At 53.8% G+C, this 23,682-nt stretch overlaps 4 non-coding genes across 4 annotated transcripts; all 4 read left to right on the top strand.

Moving 5' to 3' along the window:
• The first annotated feature begins 6,210 nt into the window (after positions 1 to 6,210).
• TRNAR-UCG (transfer RNA arginine (anticodon UCG)) lies at positions 6,211 to 6,283 on the top strand. The gene has a single exon. It is a non-coding gene; the product is annotated as a tRNA-Arg (tRNA).
• Positions 6,284 to 9,400: 3,117 nt separating this feature from the next.
• Positions 9,401 to 9,473, top strand: TRNAR-UCG (transfer RNA arginine (anticodon UCG)). The gene has a single exon. It is a non-coding gene; the product is annotated as a tRNA-Arg (tRNA).
• A 798-nt stretch (positions 9,474 to 10,271) lies between these two features.
• TRNAR-CCU (transfer RNA arginine (anticodon CCU)) lies at positions 10,272 to 10,344 on the top strand. The gene has a single exon. It is a non-coding gene; the product is annotated as a tRNA-Arg (tRNA).
• A 646-nt stretch (positions 10,345 to 10,990) lies between these two features.
• Positions 10,991 to 11,063, top strand: TRNAR-UCG (transfer RNA arginine (anticodon UCG)). The gene has a single exon. It is a non-coding gene; the product is annotated as a tRNA-Arg (tRNA).
• The last annotated feature ends 12,619 nt before the right edge of the window (positions 11,064 to 23,682 follow it).

Here is a 23,682-nt window from a genome sequence, read left to right as displayed (position 1 = left end):
CTTGAGCAATGAGCTCGTCAATAATTTTCGATAAGGCTGCTACAGCCTCGGGTGGTAACTTGTACTGTCGGATTCGTGGCAATACAACTCCTTGTTTCAGAGTGACACGATATGGTGTAATGTGCATACAACCTACATCAGTTGGACCTTGCACCCATAAATGCTGTGGTACATTCAATAATCTTGGATCAAAATCTCGTAACACATAATGTCCTTTAAAATCACGTAGAAACAATCTCACTCCTTCCGGAGAACAGCAAATAACTGCACCTAACTCTTTCAATGTTTTAATACCAAGTACATTTTCAGGACATGATTTCCTAAGTAACAAGTCTGTAGTTCGGGACAATGGACCAACTTCTAGGGAAACTGGTTTCGATATTTCGTTAACAATAGGCTTTCCTGAAAATCCCAGGGAAACATTTCTTGAGCCTGAGAGTGGAGCCCCTGGAACCTCGTCATGACTGATGGTAGTCCTACTTGCCCCTGTATCAATCAGAAACTTTCTGTCTTTCCCTAATACTTGACTGTGTACATAGGGACCTTCTTGATCTACAGGAACCTCGATGAGAGGCAAGCCAACCTCCCTCTCTAGGCTGTTTCATGAATACTGCTGATATTCTGGATAATCTGACTGTGCGTACTGGTACATCTGTTGTGTAACGTGTTGCGTGGCAGCTATAGGCTGCGGTACTGTAACTGTCTGTTGTGCCGTGCGTTCTGCGGTGGTTGCATATTCTGCAGAACATGTTCCTGTCTAGGAGGACGCGGTCTCTCTTTCGTCTTACCTGTAGCTATGGTGTGTTTCAGAACTGCACATTTGTTTATATAATGACCTGGCTGTTTACAGTAATTGCATGTCCCTTTAACGGGAGCTGCAGAATGACTGGTTTGATTCGTACCCCTCTTTTGACTATCTGTTGGAACAGACTGTGCAACTAATACTTTCATTTTCGTGTCTTTCATACGTCTCCTTTCGTGATCTTGCTCTTCTCTGATTCGGTTCTGGTGGTACTGTAACATCTGTAACATTTGGGACGGGGTATTAGCTTGCCATGTACTCTCGACTTTTAATACTCGATTTTTAACTTGTGGTAAAGAATTCTCAACTAGTTTGGTAACAAAGAGATGTGGATACGACTCACTACTTGTTTTCAAACCGCTATTTATAATGAAACATTTCTCAAATCTGGAATAAAAATCACTAGTGTCTTCGTCTTGTTTCTGTTTACAGGCTGAGATGGCATCCCAGTCTTCCTTTTTCGTGGCTAGTAATCTTGGCAAGACTTGAATTAACAGTTCGGGCAACTCTTTGGCTTTATTCCCGAGACCAGTACCTGGAACTCGTGTGTTATCTTCGTTCTCTAACGCTGTCCAGTCAATCTTTTTCTCTCCCACCTCCCATTCTTTCTCTTTGAGTTTTTCATATATGCCCGCAGGCAGCAGGACCTTTAACATTTTAATGATATCAGGATACGTGTATTCTCCCATACGGAGCATGTCTTTTAATTCACGGTGGAACCCTGCTGGATCTTTATCGTGACAGGGCACTAACTTTTTCATTTCTAGTAGTTCGATTTTCGTTATAGGAGTGTAAACAAACACTCGTTCGAGTGTACCATCCGTTCCCTTAACAGGATGGACTTCTCGCAAGGGATTCTGTCTGTCTATGTAAAATGTTTTTCTTACTGGGGGTGGTACAGGAACGAAATGTGGAGTCAGGAACGTTCTGTATTTGTGACGTTGTTCTAAAATGACATTAATCAAATCGGTACCTAGACCTTTCCATCGGTTTAAGAGTAACTCGTCCAGTACATTATGTAAGGGACCTGGATCAGAATGCTGACTCTCGTACAATGTAATGAGGTGCTGGATCATATACATACCCACCAATCTCTGTTGGTCTGGAGACAGTTTCAGAAACGATTGGGCCACTACTTCGTCTGAGAATGTACTAGAGTTACTAGTCCATTGAACTGCTTATCGGGCTAGTTCCTGTTCATGCATGGTACTAAGCTCACTGTAACCTATTCGTAGTTTCAATACTTTATCGGTAGCCTGGAATAATTGTTCAAGAGAACACTGTTCTGGTACTGGAAGAGGAAAGACTTTCTTGTAGTCTAGGCGTGTGTGTCTATCGGAAGGTCTCGTCCTACCTACATACGCTATTCTGTCTGGGTTCTCGTTGTCTACATCTTCGTCTGAAGAGTCATTCTCTTTCTCGGCTACTCTACTTGCTTTCTCCCTCTCGTGTATGCTTATAATTTCTTTACGAATCTTTCTGTACATTGTTTCTATACTATTTTGTGTCTTGTGTTTTCCATCTGCTATATTGTCACTCCATCTTGTCAGGACCTTCATTTCATCCTTGTCTTTATCAGGATGATCTTGTTCTCTTATTAAACAATTTATTAAAAATTGCAAAATCATGCCTTGAATCTCGACTTTCCTGTGTACCATAGCTTCGTGAATACTTTCTGGTTTCTCCCCTGTTCGGATGAAATGATATATTCTGTCTAAATGTTCCTTCATATCTGGCATGGTAGTCAAAAAGTTTGCAACTCGTCGTAAACGTACGGAATATAGTATCATGTGATCTTCGCCTGGCACTAGATCATATCTACAATCGGTAAGATACTTCTTGAGAGCTTCGTATGTAGCCACCTTTGGCGTGCGCTGTAATGCTGCGTCTCTCAGCGTCATTCATTTTACTTGAGGCGGGGTGATAGGAATACCTCCCCCTGCTCCTCCTGAACTGGAATCGGCAACTAATACTGGATGTGCCGCTACTGGTAATGTAACTGGTAAAGTAGGAGTACGTAATGTGGGTTGGTCCTGGGGTACTGGCGGATTGAAAGGATTCCCGGGACCAACGGCTGGAGGAACAGTAATTACATTATTAACAGGATTATGAGGTTGAACAGGCGGAGTAGGATTCGAATTTGCATATTTTGGGACAGTGTCGTCTAAATAGGAAGAAAGGAAGATTTCAGCTGCGGTCGGTTTATGACGTAGCTTAGTCGGAACTAATGGTGGCGGTAAATTACAGGGTGCTTCCGGGGTCGCTTTAGGCAGGCCCTCGGCGAGAAGGGGATACATACCTTTAATAAGGGAATTTCTTTGTCTATTTAACTGTTCTGCTCTAACTCGTTCACCTTCTTCTAGTAATTCCCTTTCTTGGGCTTTTTCTGATGTTTCCCTACTTAGTTCTGCTTTTCTGAATTCCTTTTCTGTTCTTTTATGCGATTCTTTACGCCACAATTCTATGGCATCTTTCTGGGATTGTCTGGCTTTCTTTTTCCATAATGCTTCCTCTACTCTTATGATGCACTCGGCATCCCATGTTCCTGAAACAGGCCATCTATATTTCTCTTTGAGATCCTTGGTGTAATCCACCCATAAATCTAGATACAGTATGGCATCTAAGCCATGCTTATGATACATAAAATGTCCAGGACTGTCCCTAGGAGGGACAGGAACGGATTCTTCGAGTAACGCTTTTCTAGTTCCTATCTGACGTAACTTTGAAAACAGAGGCATATCTGAACGTACCTGAACTTGAACACAATACACAATGAACACAGTAATGAATAGCAAACAAATCACTCATGCCACGATATCAAAAACACATTGATAACAGTTCGAACAGAAATACATTGAAAACACAATACTTCGAAAACAGAATACTAGAACTTCTCGAGAAACTATACCAGAGAACAGACTTACTAGAATTACTGGATGCACTGCTAAAACAGTACAGAGCATACCGGTCTCATAAAGAGACACGTCATACCGTACCCACCTAGGTGGGCACGTCGGACCGGATCTGTGTACCCAAACCCGTCGGACCGGGGACAAATTAATGAACCCGTCTAGATACGTTCCCAGCAACGGTACTCACCGGGAAGCAAAACTGAAGGCCTCGGACTGGACTGGACTGGACTGCTACGACGTCTGGTTACTGCTACGCACTACGCATGCGCCTCGGGCTTCGGAAACAGGTGGGCCTCCGGATACCTCGGACCTTGCTCTCTCGGCTTGGGCTCTGGTCGGGACGATCCGCCTTCCTCACCGCCTCGTCTGGATGCCGGACCGCAGTCTCCGTCTCCTCCATGGGCCTGAGTGAGACTTGAGCAGGAATACCTGCAGGTGCGCAGTAGAGTTCCGTCACGGCTGTAGAAGGGTCAGGGGGCCTGCGTTACATCGCCGGCGCGTGGGGAAGGGGCTCGTTCCTGTTCGGGCGCCATTATGTGGTAAATAAATAAATTACCGGTACTATTTTTCTATGCATTTAAAGGGAAAAGGATAGCTCAATAAATAAGAGGCAGAGTCCGTGGTATCTGAGTCATACGGGCTTTAATCAGATGGCTCGAGCCAATGGACCATCGGGTTCCATCACCTGCTAAGGTTCAGGAAGGGACAGACACAGGACAGAAAGGGAAGTCGCGCAGCGCATCATATCAACATCATACAGTATATATAGTAAAACAGTACAATTGCATTGAATACAGTAGGCGTAACAAGTGACAAATGAAAAGATAAGAACATATGGGCGTAAAAAGAAGGCGTGTACAGGGCGTGCACAGAAACATGTGATGTAGACGTCACAGAAGTGTCATAAGTGGGTGGATACATGGAAGGGGCTTCATGGGCAGCTGGAACCTTTAACCTACTGGTGCGCGCAAACGGACCATGACGTGTAACTGGGGAGAGCTGGGGGCTCTGACTTCTAGCACTAGAAGAGGAGACTAAAGTCTGGGATGTCATAACGACCTGTACCTATAGCATATCTGATATCTTGTGTTTGGAGAACATGTTGCTTGAATCTAAACGTCATCAGGGCAAAGGCTACTTGTCACTAAGGCTAGTGCATGTGTATATCTCTTCATGTATTGCGTGAGCTATGGATCTTCTATGGATATTAATTCAGTAATTCTCTTGCATGGAGACAGAAAGACTAGACTATAGATGAGGATGTTTATGCGGTTCGTTAGCTAGGAATGTGAAACCGGGGAGCTGAACTGATAACTGTAAGCATAACATATTCTTGGCAGGCAGGCAGACAGAGCCAGGCACCGCGCTGCTTGGCAGGATGTAAGTGAAGGGTCAGGGATGCGGGCGGGGCTGCATCTCTCCTCGGAGTGGTTCAGGAGACTTGAGGCATGAATCTGGTGTCCGGGCCCTGAGAGGCCTAGAAACGGGTGCAACTCGATGATTTAACGTGCACAATGTAAAGACGTTGGCAACATAGGCCTAAAAGCCTAATTCACGTTGCCTTCAGGAAGGGCTGGATAACTGGCATACTAACGTTGGACACAACTGTAATTGCATCTTGATTCGGTCATAGGGGGAAATATGCATATCGAATCATGCACATATAACATATGATGGGGAGCACGTAGGGACACACAACAGGGCAAAATATAATTTTCCTCAGTTGGACGATTGAATACATTTAAATAATGCCTCTAGATTGCTGGTATTTATCTGTGCCTCAGTGGCCTAATGGATAAGGCACTTGCCTACTAAGCCAGGGATTGTGGGTTTGAGTCCCATTTGAGGTGCAAACCAATGTCCACTCTTACTTTTCCAGAAAAATAAATATATTTATTACATGCTTCCTCTCAGATGTTTATGAGGTATTAGGAACTTTGAAATGGTAGCATTTTACTTCTGTACTCTTCAGAGTCATGTTGATGTTCTGAAACTACAAAGTAGATTTTTAAACACCTATCTTTGTCAGATGCATTTTTGACCTGGCAGAAGATATTCCTTTGGAAAAAATGATTTGAATTGGATTGGTGTAACTGTTGTTTCTAGAGGTGGTGAAAGGCTTTCAGCTACTTAAATAGGGCAAGTCAGGATTCATGAAACGTATACAACCTTTGAGTGTGTGAAAATTGGAATATCCAGGAAGGAGCAGTTTGTACTACTTTCAAAACAGTTTCTCTCCACTTCTGCAAACATCCAGCGCTATATAAAGCATACTCTGAGCTTTAATCTCATGAAGAAAGAGGTTTAAATGCAAAAAAGAAAACAATAGCTTCTCGTACTGGTGACATTCTCATTATACAAATTCCAAAAAAGTGATTTAATTGAAAGGAGCTGAAAAAACCCACAATGGTTTGTAAACCAAAATAACTATAAATAATATATTTTTCCAACCTTGCATACCACCTACAGTATAAAAATAAACGCAGCAGAACACATGACCGCGTGGCCTAATGGATAAGGTGTCTGACTTCGGATCAGAAGATTGAGGGTTCGAGTCCCTTCGTGGTCGGTTTTTGACAATGGTCACACAATTCAGGTTTCCATTCAGAATGGAAGCAGGCTCTTCCAATACTCTTATAGCCATCATGTTCTCATTCCTAATTAATAATAAAGTGGAGTACATACTGCACAGTCATTTAGATTGCATCTTCAGTCTAAAATCTAGTGCATTTAAGTGGCATTAAAAAGTGCTTCTATGTACACGCACTGAATATGAACTAGGTTTGCAGAATTTTGACTTCACAGAATTGGTTTTTAGCTTAAGTGTGTGTAGATGAACTGCAAGGTATGTAAGTATGTGTTCATGGAGTGCTTCAAGTGTAAAATCTGTATGATTTGTGCAGTTAAAGTGCTAATTGTGCCTATGAGAAAGAAAAGTACTACAGAAGAATTATAAAGGATTGGTACATTGGCTGCCTTTGCTGATGACACAGATGGCTAATTTGTAAAGCACTGGTCTATTAAGTTGCAGAGTGTGGTTGAACTTGGTTAGTAGACTTGGTGCCTGTTTCTGTGTCCTGCTGAAGACAAGGACGGCGTGATACCACTGTCAAAGCCCAGTTTATTAAGAAAAGCATCCATGGAAGAAGAAGTGTTGATTCGGAAATGGTTCTCCTCCAATTTCTCTCCACTTGCTACAAATGCAGAGTATCCATTATAGCACAGAACAGAGTGTTAAAGTCGGGGATGGAAGAGGATGAAAATGGGAAGTTTACTTATGGAGAGAACTGAGAAATATCCTGTGTGCAGACACCAGTGTTGGACGATTGAATACATTTAAATAATGCCTCTACATTGCTGGCATTTATCTGTGCCTCAGTGGCCTAATGGATAAGGCAGTGACCTCCTAGGCCAGGGATTGTGGGTTCAAGTCCCATCTGAGGTGCAAACCAATGTCCACTCTTACTTTTCCAGAAAAATAAATATATTTATTACATGTTTCCTCTCAGATATTTATGAGGTATTAGGAACTTTGAAATGCTACCATTTTACTTCTGTACTCGTCAGAGTCATGTTGATGTTCTGAAACTACAAAGTCGATTTTTAAACACCTATCTTTGTCAGATGCATTTTTGACCCGGCAGAAGATATTCCATTGGAAAAAATTATTTGTATTGGATTGGTGTAACTGTTGTTTCTAGAGGTGGTGAAAGGCTTTCAGCTACTTAAAAGGGCAAGTCAGGATTCATGAAACGTATACAGCCTTTGAGTGTGTGTAAATTGGAATATCCAGGAAGGAGCAGTTTGTACTACTTTCAAAAAAGTTTCTCTCCACTTCTGGAAACATCCAGAGCTATATAAAGCATAAACTGAGCTTTAATCTCATGAAGAAAGAGGTTTAAATGCAAAAATGAAAACAATAGCTTATCGTACTGGTGACATTCTCATTATATAAATTCCAAAAAAGTGATTTAATTGAAAGGAGCTGAAAAAAAACAACAATGGTTTGTAAACCTAAATAACTATAAATAATATATTTTCCAACCTTGCATACCACCTACAGTATAAAAATAAAAGAAACAGGACACATGACCGCATGGACTAATGGATAAGGCGTCTGACTTCGGATCAGAAGATAGAGGGTTCGAGTCCCTTCGTGGTCGGTTTTTGCCAATTGTCACTCAATTCAGGTTTCCATTCAGAATGGAAGCAGGCTCTTCCAATGCTCTTATAGCCATAATGTTCTCATTCCTAATTAATAAAAAAGTGGAGTACATACTGCACATTCATTTAGATTGCATCTTCAGTCTAAAATCTAGTGCATTTAAGTGGCATTAAAAAGTGCTTCTATGTACACGCACTGAATATGTACTAGGTTTGCAGAATTTTGACTTCACAGAATGGGTTTTTAGCTCAAGAGTGTGTAGATGAACTGCAAGGTGTGTAAGTATGTGTTCATGGAGTGCTTCAAGTGTAAAATCTGTATGATTTGTGCAGTTAAAGTGCTAATTTTGCCTACGAGAAAGAAAAGAACTACAGAAGAATTATAAAGGATTGGCACATTGGCTGCCTTTGCTGATGACACAGTTGGCTAATTTGTAAAGCACTGGTCTATTAAGTTGCAGAGTGTGGTTGAACTTGGTTAGTAGACTTGGTACCTGTTTCTGTGTCCTGCTGAAGACAAGGACGGCTTGATACCACTGTCAAAGCCCAGTTTATTGAGAAAAGCATCCATGGAAGAAGAAGTGTTGATTCGAAAATGGTTCTCCTCCAATTTCTCTCCACTTGCTAGAAATACAGAGTCTCCATTATAGCACAGAACAGAGTGTTAAAGTCGGGGATGGAAGAGGATGAAAATGGGAAGTTTACTTATGGAGAGAACTGAGAAATGTACTGTGTGCAGACACCAGTGTTGGACGAATGAATACATTTAAATAATGCCTCTAGATTGCTGGTATTTGTCTGTGCCTCAGTGGCCTAATGGATAAGGCACTGTCTTCCTAAGCCAGGGATTGTGGGTTCGAGTCCCATCTGAGGTGCAAACCAATGTCCACTCTTACTTTTCCAGAAAAATAAATGTATTTATTACATGCTTCCTCTCAGTAGCTTATGAGGTATTAGGAACGTTGAAATGGTACCATTTTACTTCTGTACTCGTCAGAGTCATGTTGATGTTCTGAAACTACAAAGTCGATTTTTGAAACACCTGTCTTTGTCAGATGCATTTTTGACCCGGCAGAAGATATTCCTTTGGAAAAAATTATTTGAATTGGAATGGTGTAACTGTTGTTTCTAGAGTTGGTGAAAGGCTTTCAGCTACTTGAATTGGGCTTGTCAGGATTCATGAAATGTATACAACCTTTGAGTGTGTGTAAATTGGAATATCCAGGAAGGAGCAGTTTGTACTACTTTCAAAACAGTTTCTCTCCACTTCTGGAAACATCCAGAGCTATGTAAAGCATTTACTGAGCTTTAATCTCATGAAGAAAGAGGTTTAAATGCAAAAAAGAAAACAATAGCTTATCGTACTGGTGACATTCTCATTATATAAATTCCAAAAAAGTGATTTAATTGAAAGGAGCTGAAAAAAACCCACAATGGGATGTAAACCTAAATAACTATAAATAATATATTTTCCATCCTTGCATACCACCTACAGTATAAAAATAAACACAGCAGGACACATGACCGCGTGGCCTAATGGATAAGGCGTCTGACTTCGGATCAGAAGATTGAGGGTTTGAGTCCCTTCGTGGTCGGTTTTTGACAATGGTCACACAATTCAGGTTTCCATTCAGAATGGAAACAGGATCTTCCAATACTCTTATAGCCATCAGGTTCTCATTCCTAATTAATAATAAAGTGGAGTACATACTGCACGGTCATTTAGATTGCATCTTCAGTCTAAAATCTAGTGCAATTTAGTGGCATTAAAAAGTGCTTCTATGTACATGCACTGAATATGTACTAGATTTGCAGAATTTTGACAGAATGGGTTTTTAGCTTAAGTGTGTGTAGATGATCTGCAAGGTGTGTAAGTATGTGTTCATGGAGTGCTTCAAGCGTAAAATCTGTATGATTTGTGCAGTTAAAGTGCTAATTTTGCCTATGAGAAAGAAAAGTACTACAGAAGAATTATAAAGGATTGGCACATTGGCTGCCTTTGCTGATGACACAGATGGCTAATTTGTAAAGCACTGGTCTATTAAGTTGCAGAGTGTGGTTGAACTTGGTTAGTAGACTAGGTGCCTGTTTCTGTGTCCTGCTGAAGACAAGGACGGCTTGATACCACTGTCAAAGCCCTGTTTAATGAGAAAAGCATCCATGGAAGAAGAAGTGTTGATTCGAAAACGGTTCTCCTCCAATTTCTCTCCACTTGCTACAAATGCAGAGTATCCATTATAGCACAGAACAGAGTGTTAAAGTCGGGGATGGAAGAGGATGAAAATGGGAAGTTTACTTATGGAGAGAACTGAGAAATGTCCTGTGTGCAGACACCAGTGTTGGACGATTGAATACATTTAAATAATGCCTCTAGATTGCTGATATTTATCTTTGCCTCAGTGGCCTAATGGATAAGGCACTGGCCTCCTAAGCCAGGGATTGTGGGTTTGAGTCCCATCTGAGGCGCAAACCAATGTCCACTCTTATTTTTCCAGAAAAATAATTATATTTATTACATGCTTCCTCTCAGAAGCTTATGAGGTATTAGGAACTTTGAAATGGTACCATTTTACTTCTGTACTCTTTAGAGTCATGTTGATGTTCTGAAACTACAAAGTCGATTTTTGAAACACCTATCTTTGTCAGATGCATTTTTGACCCGGCAGAAGATATTCCTTTGGAAAAAATTATTTGAATTGGATTGGTGTAACTGTTGTTTCTAGAGGTGGTGAAAAGCTTTCAGCTACCTGAATAGGGCAAGTCAGGATTCATGAAACGTATACAACCTTTGAGTGTGTGTAAATTGGAATATCCAGGAAGGAGCAGTTTGTTCTACTTTCAAAACAGTTTCTCTCCACTTCTGGAAACATCCAGAGCTATATAAAGCATAAACTGAGCTTTAATCTCATGAAGAAAGAGGTTTAAATGCAAAAAAGAAAACAATAGCTTATCGTACTGGTGACATTCTCATTATATAAATTCCAAAAAGGTGATTTAATTGAAAGGAGCTGAAAAACCCCACAATGGTTTGTAAACCTAAATAACTATAAATAATATATTTTCCAACCTTGCATACCACCTACAGTATGAAAATAAACGCAGCAGGACACATGACCGCGTGGCCTAATGGATAAGGCGTCTGACTTCGGATCAGAAGATTGAGGGTTCGAGTCCCTTCGTGGTTGGTTTTTGGCAATGGTCACACAATTCAGGATTCCATTTAGAATGGAAGCAGGCTCTTCCAATACTCTTATAGCCATCATGTTCTCATTCCTAATTAATAATAAAGTGGAGTACATACTGCACAGTCATTTAGATTGCATCTTCAGTCTAAAATCTAGTGCATTTAAGTGGCATTAAAAAGTGCTTCTATGTACACGCACTGAATATGTACTAGGTTTGCAGAATTTTGACTTTACACAATGGGTTTTTAGCTTAAGTGTGTGTAGATGAACTGCAAGGTGTGTAAGTATGTGTTCATGGAGTGCTTCAAGTGTAAAATCTGTATGATTTGTGCAGTTAAAGTGCTAATTTTGCCTACGAGAAAGAAAAGTACTACAGAAGAATTATAAAGGATTGGCACATTGGCTGCCTTTGCTGATGACACAGTTGGCTAATTTGTAAAGCACTGGTCTATTAAGTTGCAGAGTGTGGTTGAACTAGGTTAGTAGACTTGGTGCCTGTTTCTGTGTCCTGCTGAAGACAAGGACGACTTGATACCATTGTCAAAACCCAGTTTATTGAGAAAAGCATCCATGGAAAAAGAAGTGTTGATTCGAAAATGGTTCTCCTCCAATTTCTCTCCACTTGCTAGAAATACAGAGTCTCCATTATAGCACAGAACAGAGTTTAAAGTCGGGGATGGAAGAGGATGAAAATGGGAAGTTTACTTATGGAGAGAACTGAGAAATGTCCTGTGTGCAGACACCAGTGTTGGACGATTGAATACATTTAAATAATGCCTCTAGATTTTTCTGGCATTTATCTGTGCCTCAGTGGCCTAATGGATAAGGCACTGGCCTCCTAAGCCACGGACTGTGGGTTTGAGTCCCATCTGAGGTGCAAACCAATGTTCACTCTTACTTTTCCAGAAAAATAAATATATTTATTACATGCTTCCTCTCAGAAGCTTATGAGGTATTAGGAACTTTGAAATGGTACCATTTTACATATGTACTCTTCAGAGTCATGTTGATGTTCTGAAACTACAAAGTAGATTTTTAAACACCTATCTTTGTCAGATGCATTTTTGATCGGCAGAAGATATTCCTTTGGAAAAAATGATTTGAATTGGATTGGTGTAACTGTTGTTTCTAGAGGTGGTGAAAGGCTTTCAGGCACTTGAATAGGGCAAGTCAGGATTCATGAAACGTTTTCAACCTTTGAGTGTGTGTAAATTGGAATATCCAGGAAGGAGCAGTTTGTACTACTTTCAAAACAGTTTCTCTCCACTTCTGGAAACATCCAGAGCTATATAAAGCATACTCTGAGCTTTAATCTCATGAAGAAAGAGGTTTAAATGCAAAAAAGAAAACAATAGCTTATCGTACTGGTGACATTCTCATTATATAAATTCCAAAAAAGCGATTTAATTGAAAGGAGCTGAAAAAAACCACAATGGTTTGTAAACCTAAATAACTATAAATAATATATTTTCCATCCTTGCACACCACCTACAGTATAAAAATAAACGCAATAGGACACATGACCGCGTGGCCTAATGGATAAGGCAGTGGTCTTCAAACCTGTCCTGGCGCCCCGTATCCATGCCAGATTTTTGGGATATCCCCATCTGGTGATCACGGTTCGATCCCCGGCACCGGGAGTACGTGGTTGTCTGACATTCGGTCGGATGTGCTTTTACGTACCGGATCGGAATCGGCCCCAATAAAATCGTACGTGAAATATATAGCAAGTGAACCTGAAATCTGCTGGGTCAGAATGGGCTCGATTCCGATCCGTGTCGGAAGGTTAGGAGTCCGTACGAATTTGTCGGGACGGCATGGCAGAGTGCCCGGGATGGGCTCCATGGCTCTTGGGCAGTCATCCCCCGGGCGTCCGGGGCTCCATCCAGGCCGACGGCATGGCAGAGTGCCCGGGACGGGCTCCATGCGTCCCGGGCATTCGTCCCCCGGGCGTCCGGGGCTCCATCCAGGCCGGCGGCATGGCAGAGTGCCCGGGACGGGCTCCATGCGTCCCGGGCCTTCGTCCCCCGGGCGTCCGGGGCTCCATCCAGGCTGACGGCATGGCAGAGTGCTCGGGTCGGGCTCCATGGTTTCCAGGGTGGTCCTCCCCTGGGTGTCGGGGCGCTCCAGGCCGACGGCATGGAAAAGTGCCCAGGACGGGCTCCATGCGTCCCGGGCATTCGTCCCCTGGGCGTCCGGGGCTCCATCTAGGCTGACGGTATGGCAGAGTGCCCGGGTCGGGCTCCATGGTTTTCACTGTGGTCCTCCCCTGGGTGTCTGGGGGCTCCAGGCCGAAGGCATGGAAAAGTGCCCAGGACGGGCTCCATGTGTCCCGGGCATTCGTCCCCCGGGCGTCCGGGGCTCCATCCAGGCTGACGGTATGGCAGAGTGCCCGGGTCGGGCTCCATGGTTTTCACGGTGGTCCTCCCCTGGGTGTCTGGGGGCTCCAGGCCGAAGGCATGAAAAAAGTGCCCAGGACGGGCTCCATGCGTCCCGGGCATTCGTCCCCCGGGCGTCCGGGGCTCCATCCAGGCTGACGGCATGGCAGAGTGCCCGGGTCGGGCTCCATGGCTTTCACGGTGGTCCTCCCCTGGGTGTCTGGGGGCTCCAGGCCGAAGGCATGGAAAAGTGCCCAGGACGGGCTCCATGCGTCCCGGGCACGGGGACGGGGACAGGGTCGGGAGAGTCCAGGCGGCTTCACTTCCGTGTCCAGCCATCTGATCGCCCAGATTCCCTCGGCCATCTGGTCGCCCGGATCCCCTCGGGCATCTGGTCGCCCGCAACGCTTTCTTATGGGGTGACCAGATGGCCGAACTTCCCTGGAAGTCCCGATGAGGTGCCATTTGCCGCCCGGATCCCAGCGAGGGCTCCAGGAGGTCGGGTACATTCGCGCCTTGGGTCCCCTCTGTCACCTCGCGTGCACAGATTACAAGAAAAGGGGGTAATTTTCCTCTGGATTACTAGGGAGAAGGGTACGCCCGGACACCCCTCCGAGGCTGGTGGTTCTCTGCCATGGGGACCAGATGGGCTATGCCTGGGCAACACCTCCCTAGGCCACCCGGGGCTTCCTTCCTCCAGGCCAACTGCATGTCAAATTGCCCAGGACGGGCTCCATGGCTCCTGGGCAGTCGTCCCCCGGGTGTCCGGGGCTCCATCTAGGCTGACGGTATTGAAGAGTGCCCAGGTCGGGCTCCATGGTTTTCACGGTGGTCCTCTCCTGGGTGTCTGGGGGCTCCAGGCTGAAGCATGGAAAAGTGCCCAGAACGGGCTCCATGCGTCCCGGGCATTCGTCCCCTGGGCGTCCGGGGCTCCATCTAGGCTGACGGTATGGCAGAGTGCCCAGGTCTGGCTCCATGGTTTTCACGGTGGTCCTCCCCTGGGTGTCTGGGGGCTCCAGGCCGAAGGCACGGAAAAGTGCCCAGGACGGGCTCCATGCATCCCGGGCATTCGCCCCCCCGGGCGTCCGGGGCTCCATCCAGGCTGACGGCATGGCAGAGTGCCCGGGTCGGGCTCCATGGGTCCCGGGCAGCCCTCCCCCGGGCGTCCGGGGCTCCCACCTCCAGGCCGACGGCATGTCAAAGTGCCCAGGACGGGCTCCATGAGTCCGGGACAGTCCTCCCCCGGGCGTCCGGGACACCCATCTCCATGAGGCCAACAGCATTGGCAAAGTACCCGGGACGGGCTCCATGGGTCCCGGGCAGACCTCCCCCGGGCATCTGGGGCACCCATCTCCATGAGGCCAACGGCATTGGCAAAGTACCCAGGACGGGCTCCATGGGTCCCGGGCAGACCTCTCCCGGGCATCCGGGGCACCCATCTCCATGAGGCCAACGGCATTGGCAAAGTACCCAGGACGGGCTCCATGGGTCCCGGGCAGACCTCCCCCGGGCGTCCGGGGCATCCATCTCCATGAGGCCAACGGCATTGGCAAAGTACCCGGGAAGGGCTCCATGGGTCCCGGGTAGACCTCCCGTGGGCGTCTGGGGCACCCATCTCCATGAGGCCAACGCCATTGGCAAAGTACCCGGGAAGGGCTCCATGGGTCCCGGGTAGACCTCCCCCCGGGCGTCCGGGGCACCCATCTCCATGAGGCCAACGGCATTGGCAAAGTACCCGGGAAGGGCTCCATGGGTCCCGGGTAGACCTCCCGCGGGCGTCCGGGGCACCCATCTCCATGAGGCCAACGGCATTGGCAAAGTACCCAGGACGGGCTCCATGGGTCCCCGGTAGACCTCCCGTGGGCGTCTGGGGCACCCATCTCCATGAGGCCAACGCCATTGGCAAAGTACCCGGGAAGGGCTCCATGGGTCCCGGGTAGACCTCCCCCCGGGCGTCCGGGGCACCCATCTCCATGAGGCCAACGGCATTGGCAAAGTACCCGGGAAGGGCTCCATGGGTCCCGGGTAGACCTCCCGCGGGCGTCCGGGGCACCCATCTCCATGAGGCCAACGGCATTGGCAAAGTACCCAGGACGGGCTCCATGGGTCCCGGGCAGACCTCCCCCCCGGGCGTCCGGGGCACCCACCTCCAGGCCGACGGCATGTCAAAGTACCCAGGACGGGCTCCACGGGTCCCGGGCATTCCTCCCCCAGGTCGTCCGGGCCCTAGAGCTCCGGTGGTCCAACCTGCGCCTGAGGCCCTGCTGGGGTCCAAGAGCCCTGCCTTGCGTGGGCAGGCAGTCAGGAACCCTACCGCGAAGGCTTGGGATGGATGGGGAGCTGGGAGTCCTTTCGATCCCGGCCATCTGGTCGCCCGCGATGCTTTCCAATGGGGCGACCAGATGGCCGGGCTTCCCTGGAAGTCCCGATGAGGTGCCATTCGCCTCCCGGATCCCAGCTAGGGCTCCATGAGGTCGGGTTCTTTTACGCCTTGGGTCCCCTCTGTCACCTCGCGTGCACGGATTGCAAGAAAGGGGGGTAATTTCCCTCCGGATTACTAGGGGCAGGGTATGCCCGGACACCCCTCCAGGGCTGGTGGTTCTCTGCCCGGGGGACCAGATGAGATATGCCTGGGCAACACCTCCCCCGGGCATCTGGGGGCTCCCTTCCCCAGGCCAACGGCATGCCGAGTTCCCAGGACGGGCTCCACGGGTCCCGGGCATCCAGGGCTCCCTTCCCCGGTCTGACGGCTTGTCAGAGTGCCCAGGACGGGCTCCACGGTTCCCGGGCGTCCGGGGTTCCCTTCCCCGGGTCAGCGGCATGTCAGAGTGCCCAGGACGAGTTCCACGGGTCCCGGGCAGTCCTCCCCCCGGGCGTCCGGGGTTCCCTTCCCCGGGCCAGCGGCATGTCAGAGTGCACAGGACGGGCTCCACGGGTCCCGGGCGTCCGGGGCTCCCTTCCCCGGGCCAACGGCTTGTCAGAGTGCCCAGAACAGGCTCCACGGGTCCAGGGCGTCCGGGGCTCCCTTCCCCGGGCCAGCGGCTTGTCAGAGTGCCCAGGCCGGGCTCCACGGTTCCCGGGCGTCCGGGGTTCCCTTCCCCGGGCCAGCGGCATGTCAGTGTGCCCAAGACGGGCCCCACGGGTCCCGGGCGTCCGGGGCTCCCTTCCCCGGGCCAACGGCTTGTCAGAATGCCCAGGACGGGCTCCACGGGTCCCGGGCGTCCAGGGCTCCCTTCCCCGGGCCAACGGCTTGTCAGAGTGCCCAGGACGGGCTCCACGGGCCCCGGGCGTCCGGGGCTCCCTTCCCCGGGCCAACGGCTTGTCAGAGTGCCCAGGACGGGCTCCACGGGTCCCGGGCATCCGGGGCTCCCTTCCCCGGGCCAACGGCTTGTCAGAGTGCCCAGAACAGGCTCCACGGGTCCAGGGCGTCCGGGGCTCCCTTCCCGGGCCAACGTCTTGTCAGAGTGCCCAGGACGGGCTCCACGGTTCCCGGGCGTCCGGGGTTCCCTTCCCCGGGCCAGCGGCATGTCAGAGTGCCCAGGACGGGCCCCACGGGTCCCGGGCGTCCGGGGCTCCCTTCCCCGGGCCAACGGCTTGTCAGAATGCCCAGGACAGGCTCCACGGGTCCCGGGCGTCCAGGGCTCCCTTCCCCGGGCCAACGGCTTGTCAGAGTGCCCAGGACGGGCTCCACGGGCCCCGGGGGTCCGGGGCTCCCTTCCCCGGGCCAACGGCTTGTCAGAGTGCCCAGGACGGGCTCCACGGGCCCCGGGCGTCCGGGGCTCCCTTCCCCGGGCCAACGGCTTGTCAGAGTGCCCAGGACGAGTTCCACGGGTCCCGGGCAGTCCTCCCCCCGGGCGTCCGGGGCTCCATCCAGGCTGACGGCATGGCAGAGTGCCCGGGTCGGGCTCCATGGTTTTCAGGGTCCTCCCCTGGGTGTCCGGGCGCCCCAGGCCAATGGCATGGGAAAGTGCCCAGGATGGGCTCCATGCGTCCTGGGCATTCGTCCCCTGGGCGTCCGGGGCTCCATCCAGGCTGACGGCATGGCAGAGTGCCCGGGTCGGGCTCCGTGGTTTTCAGGGTGGTCCTCCCCTGGGTGTCGGGGCGCTCCAGGCCGACGGCATGGAATAGTGCCCAGGACGGACTCCATGCGTCCCGGGCCTTCGTCCCCCGGGCGCCCGAGGCTCCATCCGGGCTGACGGCATGGCAGAGTGCCCGGGTCGGGCTCCGTGGTTTTCAGGGTGGTCCTCCCCTGGGTGTCGGGGCGCTCCAGGCCGACGGCATGGAAAAGTGCCCAGGACGGGCTCCATGCGTCCCGGGCCTTCGTCCCCCGGGCGCCCGAGGCTCCATCCAGGCTGACGGCATGGCAGAGTGCCCGGGTCGGGCTCCATGGTTTCCAGGGTGGTCCTCCGCTGGGTGTCGGGGCGCTCCAGGCCGACGGCATGGAAAAGTGCCCAGGACGGGCTCTATGCGTTCTGGGCATTCGTCCCGGGACGGGGTGGGGAAGAGTCCAGGCGGCTTCACCTCCATGCCCGGCCATCTGATCGGCCAGATTCCCTCGGCCATCTGGTCGCCCGCAACTCTTTCCTATGGGGGGACCAGATGGCCGAACTTCCCTGGAAGTCCCGATGAGGTGCCATTCGCCTACCGGATCCCAGCGAGGGCTCCATGAGGTCGGGTTCTTTCACGCCTTGGGTCCCCTCTGTCTCCTCGCGTGCACAGATTACAAGAAAAAGGGGTAATTTTCCTCCGGATTACTAGGGAGAAGGGATAGCCCGGACACCCCTCCAAAGCTGGTGGTTCTCTGCCATGGGGACCAGATAGGCTATGCCTGGGCAACACCTCCCTAGGCCACCCGGGGCTTCCTTCCTCCAGGCCAACTGCATGTCAAATTGCCCAGGACGGGCTCCATGGCTCCTGGGCAGTCGTCCCCCGGGCGTCCGGGGCTCCATCCAGGCTGACGGCATGGAAAAGTGCCCAGGACTGGCTCCATGCGTTCCGGGTATTCATCCCCCGGGCGTCCGGGGCTCCACCTAGGCTGACGGTATGGAAGAGTGCCCAGGTCGGGCTCCATGGTTTTCACGGTGGTCCTCCCCTGGGTGTCTGGGGGCTCCAGGCCGAATGCATGGAAAAGTGCCCAGGACGGGCTCCATGCGTCCCGGGCATTCGTCCCCTGGGCGCCCGGGGCTCCATCTAGGCTGACGGTATGGCAGAGTGCCCAGGTCGGGCTCCATGGTTTTCACGGTGGTCCTCCCCTGGGTGTCTGGGGGCTCCAGGCTGAAGGCATGGAAAAGTGCCCAGGACTGGCTCCATGCGTCCCGGGCATTCGTCCCCTGGGCGTCCGGGGCTCCATCCAGGCTGACGGCATGGCAGAGTGCCCGGGTCGGGCTCCATGGGTCCCCGGCAGCCCTCCCCCGGGCGTCCGGGGCTCCCACCTCCAGGCCGACGGCATGTCAAAGTGCCCAGGACGGGCTCCATGGGTCCCGGGCAGACCTCCCCCGGGCGTCCGGGGCACCCATCTCCATGAGGCCAACGGCATTGGCAAAGTTCCCGGGAAGGGCTCCATGGGTCCTGGGTAGACCTCCCCCGGGCATCCGGGGCACCCATCTCCATGAGGCCAACGGCATTGGCAAAGTACCCAGGACGGGCTTCATGGGTCCCGGGCAGCTTCCCCCGGGCGTCCGGGGCACCCACCTCCAGGCCGACGGCATGTCAAAGTACCCAGGACGGGCTCCACGGGTCCCGGGCATTCCTCCCCCAGGTCGTCTGGGCCCTAGAGCTCCGGTGGTCCAACCTGCGCCTGAGGCCCAGCCGGGGTCCAAGAGCCCTGCCTTGCGTGGGCAGGCAGTCAGGAACCCTACCGCGAAGGCTTGGGATGGATGGGGAGCTGGGAGTCCTTTCGATCCCGGCCATCTGGTCGCCCGCGATGCTTTCCAATGGGGCGACCAGATGGCCGGGCTTCCCTGGAAGGCCCGATGAGGTGCCATTCGCCTCCCGGATCCCAGCTAGGGCTCCATGAGGTCGGGTTCTTTTACGCCTTGGGCCCCCTCTGTCACCTCGCGTGCACGGATTACAAGAAAGGGGGGTAATTTCCCTCTGGATTACTAGGGGCAGGGTACGCCCAAACACCCCTCCAGGGCTGGTGGTTCTCTGCCCGGGGGACCAGATGAGATATGACCGGGCAACACCTCCCCCAGGCGTCTGGGGGCTCCATTATCCGGGCCAACGGCATGGCTCAATGCCCAGGACGGGCTCCACGTGTCCCGGACAGACCTCCCCTGGGCGTCCGGGGCACCCATCTCCAGGAGGCCAACGGGATGGCAAAGTACCCGGGAAGGGCTCCACGGGTCCCGGGCAGCCTTCCCCCCGGGCGTCCGGGGCTCCCACCTTCAGGCCGACGGCATGTCACACTGCCCAGGACGGGCTCCATGGGCCCCGGACAGACCTCCCCCGGGCGTCCGGGGCACCCATCTCCAGGAGGCCAACGGGATGGCAAAGTACCCGGGAAGGGCTCCACGGGTCCCGGGCAGCCTTCCCCCGGGCGTCCGGGGCTCCCACCTCCAGGCCGACGGCATGTCACACTGCCCAGGACGGGCTCCATGGGCCCGGACAGACCTCCCCCGGGCGTCCGGGGCACCCATCTCCAGGAGGCCAACGGGATGGCAGAGTAACCGGGAAGGGCTCCATGGGTCCCGGGCAGTCCTCCCCCGGGCGTCCGGGGCTCCCACCTCCAGGACGACGGCATGTCAAAGTGCCCAGGACGGGCTCCACGGGCCCCGGGCAGCCCTCCCCCCGGGCGTTCGGGGCACACATCTCCAGGAGGCCAACGGCGTTGCAAAGTACCCGGGAAGGGCTTCACGGGTACCGGGCAGTCCTCCCCCCCGGGCGTCCGGGGCACCCATCTCCATGAGGCCAACGGCATTGGCAAAGTACCCGGGAAGGGCTCCACAGGTCCCGGACAGGCCTCCCCCGGGCGTCCCGGGCACCCTCCTCCAGGCCGACGGCATGTCAAAGTGTCCAGGACGGGCTCCATGGGTCCCGGGCAGCCCGCTCCCGGGCGTCCGGGGCTCCCACCTCCAGGCCGACGGCATGTCAAAGTGCCCAGGACGGGATCCACGGGTACCGGGCAGTCCTCCCCCGGGCATCTGGGGGCTCCCTTCCCCAGGCCAACGGCATGCCGAGTTCCCAGGACGGGCTCCACGGGTCCCGGGCATCCAGGGCTCCCTTCCCCGGTCTGACGGCTTGTCAGAGTGCCCAGGACGGGCTCCACGGTTCCCGGGCGTCCGGGGTTCCCTTCCCCGGGTCAGCGGCATGTCAGAGTGCCCAGGACGAGTTCCACGGGTCCCGGGCAGTCCTCCCCCCGGGCGTCCGGGGTTCCCTTCCCCGGGCCAGCGGCATGTCAGAGTGCACAGGACGGGCTCCACGGGTCCCGGGCGTCCGGGGCTCCCTTCCCCGGGCCAACGGCTTGTCAGAGTGCCCAGAACAGGCTCCACGGGTCCAGGGCGTCCGGGGCTCCCTTCCCCGGGCCAGCGGCTTGTCAGAGTGCCCAGGCCGGGCTCCACGGTTCCCGGGCGTCCGGGGTTCCCTTCCCCGGGCCAGCGGCATGTCAGTGTGCCCAAGACGGGCCCCACGGGTCCCGGGCGTCCGGGGCTCCCTTCCCCGGGCCAACGGCTTGTCAGAATGCCCAGGACGGGCTCCACGGGTCCCGGGCGTCCAGGGCTCCCTTCCCCGGGCCAACGGCTTGTCAGAGTGCCCAGGACGGGCTCCACGGGCCCCGGGCGTCCGGGGCTCCCTTCCCCGGGCCAACGGCTTGTCAGAGTGCCCAGGACGGGCTCCACGGGTCCCGGGCATCCGGGGCTCCCTTCCCCGGGCCAACGGCTTGTCAGAGTGCCCAGAACAGGCTCCACGGGTCCAGGGCGTCCGGGGCTCCCTTCCCGGGCCAACGTCTTGTCAGAGTGCCCAGGACGGGCTCCACGGTTCCCGGGCGTCCGGGGTTCCCTTCCCCGGGCCAGCGGCATGTCAGAGTGCCCAGGACGGGCCCCACGGGTCCCGGGCGTCCGGGGCTCCCTTCCCCGGGCCAACGGCTTGTCAGAATGCCCAGGACAGGCTCCACGGGTCCCGGGCATCCAGGGCTCCCTTCCCCGGGCCAACGGCTTGTCAGAGTGCCCAGGACGGGCTCCACGGGCCCTGGGCGTCCGGGGCTCCCTTCCCCGGGCCAACGGCTTGTCAGAGTGCCCAGGACGGGCTCCACGGGCCCCGGGCGTCCGGGGCTCCCTTCCCCGGGCCAACGGCTTGTCAGAGTGCCCAGGACGAGTTCCACGGGTCCCGGGCAGTCCTCCCCCCGGGCGTCCGGGGCTCCATCCAGGCTGACGGCATGGCAGAGTGCCCGGGTCGGGCTCCATGGTTTTCAGGGTCCTCCCCTGGGTGTCCGGGCGCCCCAGGCCAATGGCATGGGAAAGTGCCCAGGATGGGCTCCATGCGTCCTGGGCATTCGTCCCCTGGGCGTCCGGGGCTCCATCCAGGCTGACGGCATGGCAGAGTGCCCGGGTCGGGCTCCGTGGTTTTCAGGGTGGTCCTCCCCTGGGTGTCGGGGCGCTCCAGGCCGACGGCATGGAATAGTGCCCAGGACGGACTCCATGCGTCCCGGGCCTTCGTCCCCCGGGCGCCCGAGGCTCCATCCGGGCTGACGGCATGGCAGAGTGCCCGGGTCGGGCTCCGTGGTTTTCAGGGTGGTCCTCCCCTGGGTGTCGGGGCGCTCCAGGCCGACGGCATGGAAAAGTGCCCAGGACGGGCTCCATGCGTCCCGGGCCTTCGTCCCCCGGGCGCCCGAGGCTCCATCCAGGCTGACGGCATGGCAGAGTGCCCGGGTCGGGCTCCATGGTTTCCAGGGTGGTCCTCCGCTGGGTGTCGGGGCGCTCCAGGCCGACGGCATGGAAAAGTGCCCAGGACGGGCTCTATGCGTTCTGGGCATTCGTCCCGGGACGGGGTGGGGAAGAGTCCAGGCGGCTTCACCTCCATGCCCGGCCATCTGATCGGCCAGATTCCCTCGGCCATCTGGTCGCCCGCAACTCTTTCCTATGGGGGGACCAGATGGCCGAACTTCCCTGGAAGTCCCGATGAGGTGCCATTCGCCTACCGGATCCCAGCGAGGGCTCCATGAGGTCGGGTTCTTTCACGCCTTGGGTCCCCTCTATCTCCTCGCGTGCACAGATTACAAGAAAAAGGGGTAATTTTCCTCCGGATTACTAGGGAGAAGGGATAGCCCGGACACCCCTCCAAAGCTGGTGGTTCTCTGCCATGGGGACCAGATAGGCTATGCCTGGGCAACACCTCCCTAGGCCACCCGGGGCTTCCTTCCTCCAGGCCAACTGCATGTCAAATTGCCCAGGACGGGCTCCATGGCTCCTGGGCAGTCGTCCCCCGGGCGTCCGGGGCTCCATCCAGGCTGACGGCATGGAAAAGTGCCCAGGACTGGCTCCATGCGTTCCGGGTATTCATCCCCCGGGCGTCCGGGGCTCCACCTAGGCTGACGGTATGGAAGAGTGCCCAGGTCGGGCTCCATGGTTTTCACGGTGGTCCTCCCCTGGGTGTCTGGGGGCTCCAGGCCGAATGCATGGAAAAGTGCCCAGGACGGGCTCCATGCGTCCCGGGCATTCGTCCCCTGGGCGCCCGGGGCTCCATCTAGGCTGACGGTATGGCAGAGTGCCCAGGTCGGGCTCCATGGTTTTCACGGTGGTCCTCCCCTGGGTGTCTGGGGGCTCCAGGCTGAAGGCATGGAAAAGTGCCCAGGACTGGCTCCATGCGTCCCGGGCATTCGTCCCCTGGGCGTCCGGGGCTCCATCCAGGCTGACGGCATGGCAGAGTGCCCGGGTCGGGCTCCATGGGTCCCCGGCAGCCCTCCCCCGGGCGTCCGGGGCTCCCACCTCCAGGCCGACGGCATGTCAAAGTGCCCAGGACGGGCTCCATGGGTCCCGGGCAGACCTCCCCCGGGCGTCCGGGGCACCCATCTCCATGAGGCCAACGGCATTGGCAAAGTTCCCGGGAAGGGCTCCATGGGTCCTGGGTAGACCTCCCCCGGGCATCCGGGGCACCCATCTCCATGAGGCCAACGGCATTGGCAAAGTACCCAGGACGGGCTCCATGGGTCCCGGGCAGACCTCCCCCCCGGGCGTCCGGGGCTCCCACCTCCAGGCCAACGGAATGTCAAAGTACCCAGGACGGGCTCCATGGGTCCCGGGCAGCTT

The sequence above is a fragment of the Lissotriton helveticus genome, chromosome 5_1 (genome assembly GCF_964261635.1).
Source record: "Lissotriton helveticus chromosome 5_1, aLisHel1.1, whole genome shotgun sequence".
NCBI classification, from domain to species: Eukaryota; Metazoa; Chordata; class Amphibia; order Caudata; family Salamandridae; genus Lissotriton; species Lissotriton helveticus.
The sequence above is the reverse complement of the archived record's forward strand: the minus strand, read 5'-3'. Positions and strand labels throughout refer to the sequence as shown.